Source organism: Nannospalax galili, unplaced genomic scaffold, assembly GCF_000622305.1.
Source record: "Nannospalax galili isolate Female #2095 unplaced genomic scaffold, S.galili_v1.0 scaffold1725, whole genome shotgun sequence".
Lineage (NCBI taxonomy): Eukaryota > Metazoa > Chordata > Mammalia > Rodentia > Spalacidae > Nannospalax > Nannospalax galili.
In genome coordinates, this window is record NW_008352439.1 from 52131 (window position 1) to 63776 (window position 11646).

Here is an 11646-nt window from a genome sequence, read left to right on the forward strand (position 1 = left end):
AACACATGGTCATCTCAATAGATGCAGAGAAAGCCTTTGACAAAATTCAACATGCATTTATGTTCAAAGTCCTAGAGAGAATTGGACTGGAAAGAACATACCTCAACATAATTAAAGCCATATATAACAAACACACAGTCCACATCATTCTAAATGGAGAAAACTGGAAGCATTCCCACTGAAAGTAGGAACCAGCCAAGGTTCTCCACTATCCCCACTTCTCTTTAACATAATATTTGAAACTCTTGCAAGAGCAATAAGACAAGAGAAGGAAATTAAAGGAGTAATAATTGGGAAAGAAGAGATCAAATCCCATTGGTATGATATTATATCTAAGGGATGCCAAAAATTCCATGCGCAAACTCCTAGAAATTATTAACACATTCAGTAAAGTGTCAGGTTACAAAATTAACTTACAAAAGTCTATAGCCTTTCTATGTAGCAATAACAAGCAATCAGAGAAAGAGCACATGGAAACACTTTCATTCACAATAGCTGCAAAAATATAAAATATCTCAGAGTAAACCTGACCAAAAGACATTAAGAGGTCTACAATTAAAATTTTAAATCTTTAAAGAAAGAGATTGAGGAAGACATCAGAAGACGGAAGGACCTCCCACGTTCATGGATTGGAAGAATTAATATTGTGAAAATGACCATCCTACCAAGAGTCATATATAGATTCAATGCAATGCCAATCAAAAATTGAAGGCCCAATTATGAGCAAATGCAATTTCAGCCACCTGATATTTGACAAAGGGGCCAAGAACATTAACTGAAGGAAAGACATCATGTTCAGCAAATGGTGCTGCCAAAGCTGGATCTCCACTTTTAGAAGAATGAAACTAAACCCCTATCTTTCACCCTGCACAAAAGTCATTTCCAAAGGGCTCAAAGACCTCAATGTAAAGCCTGAAACCCTGAAACTATTAGAAGAAAGTACTGGGAAAAACCTACAAGATAAGGAAAGGATTTTCTAATCTGGACATCAATTGCTCAGGAAACAAGGGCAACAATTAACAAATGGGACCTCATTAAACTAAAAAGCTTCTGTACATCAAAGGAAGTAAGCAAGAACCCCACAGAACTGGAGAAAATCTTCTCCAGTGACACATCTGACAGAGGTTTAATAACCCTAATTTATAATGAAAGCAAAAAATAGAGAACCATGACAAGAAGCAACCCAATTAAAAGATGGACTAAGGAGCTGAACAGAGAGTTCTCAAAGAAGAAGGAAAAATGTCTATGAAAATTCTTAAAAGATGTTCAACATCACTAATAATTAGGGAAATGCAAATGAAAACCACTTTAAGATTTGATCTTACCCCAGCCAGCCAGACTGGGTAAGATCAAGAAAACATGAGATACCAAATGTTGGAGAAGATGTGGGGAAAGGGAACACTCATCCACTGCTGGTGGGACTGCAAACTGATTCAAACCCTATGGAAAGCAGTGTTGAGAACTCTTAAAAAACTACAAATGAACCTTCTGTTTGACCCATTTATAGCACTTCTTGGCATATACCCAAAGAACTCATCCTATTGCAGAGACACTTGTACATCCATGTTTTTTGCTGCTCTTTTCACAATAGCTAAGAGATGGAAGAAACCTAAGTGTACCTCAATTAATGACTGGATAATGAAAATGTGGTTCATTTATAAAATGGAATTTTACTCAGCAGTAAAGAAAGATGAAATCATGAAATTTGCAGGTAAATGGATGGAACTAGAAACTGTTATACTAAGTGAAGTAACACAGACTCAGAAAAAAAAAATTGACATATGTTCTCCCTCATATGTGGATCCTAACACCAGACTCTGATAAATAAGTACGCAACCAGACATAACTACAGGAACCAGGATAATGGAAAGGAAACAGGGAGGTAAAGGAAAAGAAAGAACCTGAAAGGCAAGAACAGTAGGAAACAGGCCTTCATAAGGGAGATATGGATAAAATTGGGTTAGTTTAAGGGAATGGGGAGGGAAGGGTATACATGGAACCTAGGGCATAAGGGGAAAGTAGGAGCTCAAGAGAAGTAGAACTGTAGGAGAAGGGTATTACTAAGGGAGAAAGGGAGGAAATGGGGGCACCTTAAGTGGGAAAACTATGATGGAGGGGTGAGACAATGTGAGAGATAAACAATCTCTATGTAGTTTTGAAACCAGAGAGAATCATATTACTCCTACAACCTACTGATAAATTATACTTAGCAGATCAAGAAATATATGTCCAGGTAAGTTTTATCTGAGAAAAACTGATCTTTCCCCAAGATTTAGCTACATGACACACAGTAATTAAAAATACCAGACTGGTGGAGCTAACCTTCTTGTGTGTTTAACAGACATACTTTGAGTTCTATTATAATTTATTCAGAGCGACATAAAGGACGCTTTTTGCTCCTTGCCCTCCTAGGTCGACTAGTTCCAGGGGACCATGAGCATCTCTGAAAATGTCCTATAATGGTGGTGGGTCACAGGTCCTCTTGATCAAGGAGGCCAAGGAGATCCCACCAGATGGACTTGAACCAGTGTCCAGTCTATCAAAAGGAGGATCAACACAGATGAATCATTTCCTCCATGCTTCCTAGCAAAGCCAACCATTGTCGAGCAGGACCTTTGACTTATCTTCACATAGGTGGAACTGGTAAAAAAATGAGCCAGGGGCTCCTCCCAAGCCATGTGACCCCTGAGGAACAGGTCACATGTGACATCCTCAAATGACCTTAAGAGTAAAAATGAATCGGTTTTATCTGGACCAACTGTATGGCCTTAAATACCCAAAAGGAAAGTATAACCAAAGATTAAATGGGCCAACATAATTTCATAAGAGTCCACATGTATAGCTAAAGGCTACATAACAAGCATAAATGCCAGACAAGCGATACCTTCTTTTAAGTTAATGGCCAGGTTGGCCAAAGGGATTCCCAGATAGTAACCCAGCATAGAAGTGGGAAAATGAACAGCAGACCCCAATCCTATACAGAGGAATATACACAACAGGTTACTGCTACATGAAGAACAGCTGACCATCCTATAACAAAGACCTCTAGATAGGCTGACTAAATTCACCAGAAGGGCAAGTAGTGGGGAATGGCTGGGGGTGCCAACAACACAGCAGACAGTAGCAGGGATATCAGAGTATAAGGGCTCTAGTGGGGGGAGGGAGGCTATGGGATGGTGCTAACTAGGAAATGGGTGTATAAATAAATAAAAAAGAAAAAAATTAATTCTTCAAAGCCTAAAAGTTTGCTCTTTGGTAATTAGTAGATGTGAAAGACATTACCACTGAAATCTACCTGATGACTTTATATCGATGCTCATATGCCAAGAAGCTCAGAAGTTAACTGACTGCGACTAGTAATAATCAGATATATAGAGATTAGAAACACATCTAATCGTAGTGTCAATTGTATTAAAAATGAATTTTCCTGTATGAAGCTGTATTTTAATAATGAAATGGAGATCTTTTTTAAAGTTTAACATGTCATTTAATTTTATGTCTTATAGGGGGTCATACAAAGTACAATATTGTATAACTGTATCAATTCAACTGTAAACCTAAAAATTTACAGCCAATTTTGAAGGAAATGCATCTTAGCTCTGGCAATTTTTATTGAATATGTCAATGCTGTTGTAATGAAATCCTTCTTCTAATTATATGGTTATTAAATAAGTAATTAAAAAATAATATTTCAAACTGAAGCAAGACTTTTCAGTGAAGTACATTGTAAATCAAGAGAAGTAAAGAAAAATGCATTGTAAATCAAGGCAAAAACCATGGTCATAAAATATCCACTCTGAGTCTTTGTTCAATTCATAATCCAAATATGAGGAGGAAAATCTTCTGTACTATTCCAAGTTAATGTGATATAGATGGTTCATCCAAATGAAAAATGAGGATTAAGATTTCTCTTTCTAACTTTTCCAAGTCATGTTCTTACAGATGGTTCATTCAAATATTCCTTTCTACAAAAGATTTTAGGAAGTCTTCTGATGAACAAAACACCATTTCTGTTTTAAAAATTGAAGGGTCATGTTCTCTCTTTTATCTATAATGTGGGCATCGTCATGAGGCACTAACTAAAGCTCTGGGAACCCAGTCCTTATTGGGCAGTGATGGCAAGATGCCCCGTGGTATTTTACGCAGTTGATGATTGCCAAAGAACTTGTTAGTAATATCCAATTAAAATACAGAAACGGACACGAGGAAAGAATTTTGTGCTGGAGCACCTGTGTGGACCCCAGAGAGAACATCCTGTGTATTTTCAGTATTCCAGATCAATCAGAATATCTTTCCTTTCTTTGTCTCACCTATTGTCTCTCTCCCCTTACCCCAGTTGAGGTCATATATTAGAGACACTTAAAAAGAGAATTGTTAACATCCTGTTTAATACTTAAAAATATCAAAAAACAAATTAATTCCTAGGATGAAAATAAAGATGGAAAACTTTGAGAAACCATTTAATAGCATAAGGCAACATAGCACAGGGACTGATAGTACCATTCCCTGTGATCAAAACCTGCATCTGAACCCAGAACTGCTACTTTGCAGCTTCACAAGTTTGTACTGATTCTTTTACCTTTTAATTTCTAACATTTTCTTAGTTCCCAAATATTTATGAGGATTATGTAAGTAAAATTTTAAATTATATGTTAGATTCAGCATTTTAAAACATACAAGATATTTTCATAGTATTGTAATTTGCTATGCAAAAATTTTTAATAGGTATTAAGAACAGTGTCATCCACATAGCTCATATAACATTAGAAGTTGGCAAATAAAATATCTACAGTTTTTCCGTACCCATCTGAGTATGAAGATTGTAGGTTTCAGTAGATCCAATATTACAATTTGACTCTGACAGTCAGAGACTGATTACAACAAGGAAATGTAGATTATATGTTACATGTACAAATCTGTCAGTCACAAGGGGTAAGGTCAGACTTTGTTTTATTCAGGTCTTAACTCACTGTTAACACTCCCTTGGAACTATCTTGTAGAAGAATTGTGGAAGAGTTACGAACTTTGGACTAGAAAAGCTCTATAATTTTGAGTGAAGCATAGTAGGCCAGTATGGTAGAATCTGGGAAGACCAAAATGTCAAAAGAAATTCAGACAGTGAAGAATCACCTCATGAGATTGTAGACCAGAACTAAGACTCTATTGGTAACTCTCTAACAACATTCAGAAATAATTTTGCTATAATTTTTATGGATACTGAAAAGCTGAAGTCTGAATACAAAATTGATGGACTAAGTAAGTTGTTTGATAGAGAAAAGTTCCATAAAGCAGAATGTTTAAGGCAGTGGCATAGTTAGTGATCAGTATTTTTATTGGATTTTATAACGAGAAACCAATATCAGAAGATGGAGAATTTTGTGAAGGTTAATGAAGAAGAGGCCATGAGAAAGTTTGTATTTTTGGAGAAAAAAAGCTGCAGAGAACGTACATATGCTAAAGGGATTCACTCAATTAAGGAGAAGCCACATACTTTGCAGTAAGACAGTATGAATGGTACACTGAAGGAAAAAGTACATTCATCAAATATTAAAGTACATAAAAGTGGAAACATATTCAAAAGGAGGAATATTTGGGTCTAGACATAAGACTCGGCGGTAAGGAGCACTGAGTCCTCTTGAAGAGGGTTGGGTTTGATTTCCAGCACACAGCATGTCAGCTAGCAACAGTTCATAACTCCAGGTTCTGGGAATCTGACACTCTTCTGGCTTTCCACAGGCGAATGGTACATTGAAGGAAAAAGTACATTCATCAAATGTTAAAGTACATAAAAGTGGAAACATATTCAAAAGGAGGAAGATTTGGGTCTAGACATAAGACTCGGCAGTAAGGAGCACTGAGTACTCTTGAAGAGGGTTGGGTTTGATTTCCAGCACACAGCATATCAGCTAGCAACCGTTCATAACTCCAGGTTCTGGGAATCTGACACTCTTCTGGCTTTCCACAGGCATTGGATGACATGGGTGAATTTACATATATACAGGCAATACACTCATACACTAAAAATAAAACATTTTTTAATTTTAAAAGAATAGGGAGATAAGACTGAGTTTACTGAGAAAGATATTTGCTCAAAAGTCACTCAAAGAAGCATTTTCTGAGGTTTCAGCTCTAAGTCACATTAGCTACACTATATACACGGCTGATGCGACCAGACTCCATTTCAAACTGACAGAATAGCTTTGAAGCACTACCCATTTGATGCTAGCCTTACTAGCATGAATAATGCAAGAGTTATTGTGCCACAGAAGCTTGTACCCAGGTTAAAGGAAGTCAATGAAGTCAGGTACTATGTGTGATGTTGGAATTTTCTTTCAAGGAGGCCCTAAGAGGCCTTTACATGAAGCTGTGAAGGTAAAAAATAAGTTTCAGAGGAGACTGTAAGATACTGGAGATATCAGGATCGTGAGTTGTATTCCAAGAAAGCTGAAGTCATAGTGTACAGCCAGTCCAAGAGCAAGGCCATGTTTATTTCAGATAGCATTAGTGGAGCTGTGGGTTTATCCAAGTTCAGTAGAGGTCAAAAGATGCTACTAACAAGTCCCAGATGCTAGATATGGAGCTGAAGGGTTTTGTGTTGTCCTGCTATATTTTACTCTTCAGTCTTGCCTTTCCTTGCAGTACTTTAATTTTTCCCTTTTGGAATGGGGATGCTAATTCAGTGCAACTGTACATTGGTAGTGTATCAGTGATTCCTTTTTTATTTTATAGGTTTTCATATCTAACAGATTAGTTTGATTATCAGAAGAGAGTCTTATACTTGAGCTCTGAGGAATGGTAGAGTTTTTGAGATTTGGGGGATTCTTTTTTTTAATTTTATTTATTATTTTTATTTAATGTGTATGTGTGTGTTGCCTACATGTAGGTAAGTGCACCTGTGTTGTGCAGTGCCCACAGAGGTCAGAAGAGACTTTCAGATCCCATGGATTGGAGTTACAGACAGTTGTTAGCTGCCATGTGTGTCCTGGCATTCGAACCTGGGTCTTCTGCAAGAATAACCAGGGTTCTTAACTGCTGAGCCATGTCTGCAGCCTCCATTTGGGGGAGTCTTAAAGATGAATTAAATGCATTTTGCTTGATGAGATGAACATGAGCCTTTAGGGACCCAGTGTAAATTATGGATTAAAGTTGTTTGGGTATCAAACTGACAAGGGTTCAATAAGAAAAATAATTAAGGCTACCTGCTGGCAAGTAAAGCCCAACACATACTCATCTCATCCATTTCCTTTGGGGCTTGTACCCATCCCCCTGTGATGCCAAAGGATACCTGAATAGCCAGGGATCCTTTGCCTCCTGGAGACATCCCAGGTAGCCTGCCTTAAATGATCTGGTTGCTTAATATAACATCAAAAGATAGAACTTGAAGCCCAGAACAACTAATTGTTCATACCCCAAAGGAAAGCAATGAAACTGCATCAAAAATACAGAGTCAAATTTCAACTCAACAAATGTCTGAAAACGTTCAACATCAGAATCACAAGGAGCAAAAGAAATTCACATGCCCATATCACAACAGAAAATTAATATGAAACACCAAAATGATATAGCCCCAACAAATGCCATTAGTCCTGTCAAAGTGATTTACATTGAGAACTACCTAGAGGAAACTCAGGATATAGAATTTAAAAGAACAATCACAATTATGATAAAAAGTCAATTGATTTAAAGAATACACAAACAAGAACTCAACTCAAAGATGACACACATAAACATTTAATGAAGTTCAAGAAAATACAAATATACAGGAAAATGAAATGTCAAAAACAATTTAAGATTTGAAAAGTGAATTCACAACAGATCCGAATATTGAAAGAAAACTCAGGATGAAATAAAGATGAAATTGGATAACTCAATAAGGCAATTTGAAACAATAGGGGGAAACTCTCAAGAACAGAATGAATGATATGGAAAAAAGAATAACAAGACTAACTGATAAAGTTGAAGAATTAGATCGTTCAAGCAATGAATATGAAAAATTAAAAAATACTTGCAGAATGGAATATGTAGGAAATGAGGGACAGCATGAAAAGTTCAAATTATTGTATCGTACATTTGAAGGATGGAGAAGAATCCCAGGTCAGTGGCATTGAGCAGGATTTTAGAAGAAAACTTCCCTAAGTGAAGGACAGACATACCTGTACAGGTACATGAAGCACACAGTTTACCAATTAGACAGGAACAGAACAGAAACTCCCCAGTATGTATCATAGTAAAAGCAATTAATGTCCAGAACAAAGAGACAATACTGAAATCAGCAAGAGAAAAACAACTCACATGTAAAGGAAACTCACATGTAAAGGACAACCCACCATAACTCACACTGAGGGGCATCTAGGTACACAAACTTGACTAGATAATCCTTAACATATATGACAGAATACATGAAGTCCTGTGGAGTGATGGGAAGTATATATAGAGGACATGTTTTAAATATGATTAAGATATACAAAATACACAAAAATTCAATAAAAATATTTTAAAAAGAAAAATAAATAACATAGAGTGTGCAATTTCTTTCATTTTCAAAAGCCCAATGAAATAGATATTTTTTTTTCTTGGTTTGATGGTGTTTTTCATTACTTTAGTTTATTTTCTGAGGATTTCTGATAATGTTACATTCTGAACATATAAAGGGCAAAAAAAATTATTTTCCAGAGTATTTCAAAGATGGTACCTCTCTATAAATGTCTGCAAAGTGTCTTCATATACTGTTATTGTAGGTCATTTTGTCTCTTAATTAAAGTAAGAAACCATATGCCCATAGATTTGGCCTACACTAAAATGGGGTGAAAGAGGGTCCCCTAGAGTGTTCTTATTCTCATTCATAAAAGAATTGCACAATGGACCCAAATGGCAGAAAGCACACAGACTTAGAGACCTACATGTCTGTGTCTGTTCAGAAGTTCTGTGAAGTTCTACATTACAAGGCAGGATTCCAGGAAGAATAAATTCATTGCCCCATTAATGCACCAGGATTCCACCCATCGATTTGCATAACTTAAGGTGAACCTATAAAACTATGGATTTACCATGTTGCACTTGAGTTGATGTATTTCTTTGATCTGTCACTTGTGCCCTATCTGATGAAGGAAGGTTTGTTCATATCTCCCCAGGCAATGTAAAATAGCAGAGAATGAGTCATTAAAATACCCATGGTTATTGGATTGTAGTCCATCTTAACAAAGTTTATTTTATGAAACTGAGCTCAATCCCATGAACAGTACTGAGAGGAGAGCACAAACAGAATTCACAGCAACAACATAAATCAAAGTGGATACAGATATATAATACAAATTTACTAAGCTTAATGCCACATTCTGAGGTTAGGAAGAACACCAAGGACTTAAGAATCTCCTTGGTCATGCTTTGAGACTAGGAGAGTTCTGGGCCCACATCAAAGAAATTTCTTTTTCAGTCAATGGTTGTTAATTGAAAGAATTATGGATAATTAAGGTGATGAGAACAAGTGACTGCTTTGTGTTCAGCAATAATTTGGTACATCAACATCATCCCTCCAAGACTTAGGGAACGCTGTGGGAGAAGAGGTAGAAATGTCTTAATGGCATGGGATGACTGTGGCACTCATGAATTTGCAAACACAAAATAAGACCACAACATAAAGAAATCAAAATGACAATATACAATACACATTTCCAAAAAGAATGCTAAATATCAGTGGCAACAACTAACCTGTCAAATGACACAGGCTGTTGCAACGGATCAAGAAAGAAAACCTTTTCATCTCTTTGTCAGCTATTAAAATTGCAACGCCTGCTTGCTTCTTAGGGTCATTTGCTTGGAAAATTTTTTCCATCCTTTTCCTGTAAGACAGTATCTCTCCTTGAAGGTGAAATGAGCTTCTTGAAGATAACATAAAAAGGTGAACAAATATCAAAGGCCAACAAAATAAAATAAAACAAACAGAAAGGAAAGTATAGTAAATTAGTTCTTTCATGATTAGGAGATTTTAAGAAAAGCAAGCAAAAACTTAAAAAAATTTTCTTGCTGAAGAATGGGACATATTATTTGCCAGACTGCTTACTTTGGAATCTGCCATGCATAGAGCACAAAACAGAGTTCAGCTGTAGTTGTGTTCCTTCTCAGGTTCTGTCAAACAGTAAAACCAGACAGAAAACCATGGCATCCTGTACCCACCTCCCAAACAATTTAGGCAAAGATGTTTGTTTCAAGGCTATATTGATATTAATTTATTTTGAGTTCTGAATTATGTATATGATATCCATAGAACATACTGTTAAATCCTTCTTTCTATATAGCGTCTGGATCAATTGTGTTGGCTTTAACTGAGTTTTCATGAGTAGATGTAGGTAACCTCTGAATTCTTTAATAGTATACAATTTTCTGTTAGAAGCATATATACAGATGGGCATCAGTCCCTGATGTCGTAAGTCTGTCCTTTGGATTCCTTTCTATATTACACACGTATTCTGCTCTTCATGTTTCCTTTCCCATGCTTTAATTATCTCATGAGTTTGAGAAAATAATGTAAAATTAAGATTAATTCTTAGTCATTTATGAAGGGCATTGCACAGTTCTTTTAAATCCCTGAAATTTAATTTATTCAAAATTTCAGCATTCTAAGAATTTTATGCATATATACAATGAAATATATACCCTATTAGCCCTGCCAATTGCCCCCTTATCTGACGTAACATGTCCCTCTTCCAACTTCATGGCTTTTTAAAACTTAACTCACTATACCCTGTTGTCACTTTCCATATGTACATAGTTATAAGGCTTTCCTCAGGAGCATGGCAATCCTATTAGTGGCCTATATCCCCCCAAAGAGTGACTCTTTCTCCCACAGAAACTATCAACCACCAATGACTCCTCAGTTTCAAATTGATAAAGTTAAATCATTTAAAAAGTGTGACATAAAGGCAGAAATGAAAAGAGACAACTGAATCAGAAATTAAGAACAAGAGCAAGCCAAGTCTAGTGAGTTCCTCAGAACTACGCCTTCCCATGCTGCTGTTCCCATAATCCCATTCCAAGCTCAGATTTGGTAGATTCTGTACTGATCCAGCCTGTTGATGCCCCCAGGACATCACTACCCCATGATGCTATCCCCATGCTTCAAGGCATAATGAAATTGTGCCATATGTGAATCAGTCCAGGCATATCCAGTCAGGAGTATCACTTCCATGATTTCTGATTTATCACCAAATTGGAATCACCTCTGTCTCTGCAATCAAAAATCAAAACTGAGTATCTATAACTCTTCATACATGATCTGAGATCAATAAACTTGGGCAATAGTAAAACCAGAACCAAATATCCACTTAATTGAGAAAGGCATGATTATTAAACTTTGCACATATACGGTGAAAATTTTCACATACCGAGGCCGTATTGCAAAAGCACAGACAATATGAAAGTCCAAGACAATATATCCTCCACAAACTCCAAAACAAACACTTATTAGTCCTATGTAAATGGCCAATAATAATTGCCTTAATGAGCTGCACAACACAAAATTTAAGAGAATCATCATAATTATAAAAATTCAAGAAGTTTAAAGGGTGTAAATATCTCAGTGAACTTAAAGAGGACAGTAATAGCCTTATGAGTGGAGTTCAAGAAAACACAAACACATAATTGAATGAA

At 36.3% G+C, this 11646-nt stretch overlaps 1 pseudogene; it reads right to left on the reverse strand.

The window, feature by feature from the left end:
* LOC103747105 overlaps positions 1-11646 on the reverse strand; it is a 20048-nt pseudogene that overhangs the window by 7437 nt on the left and 965 nt on the right.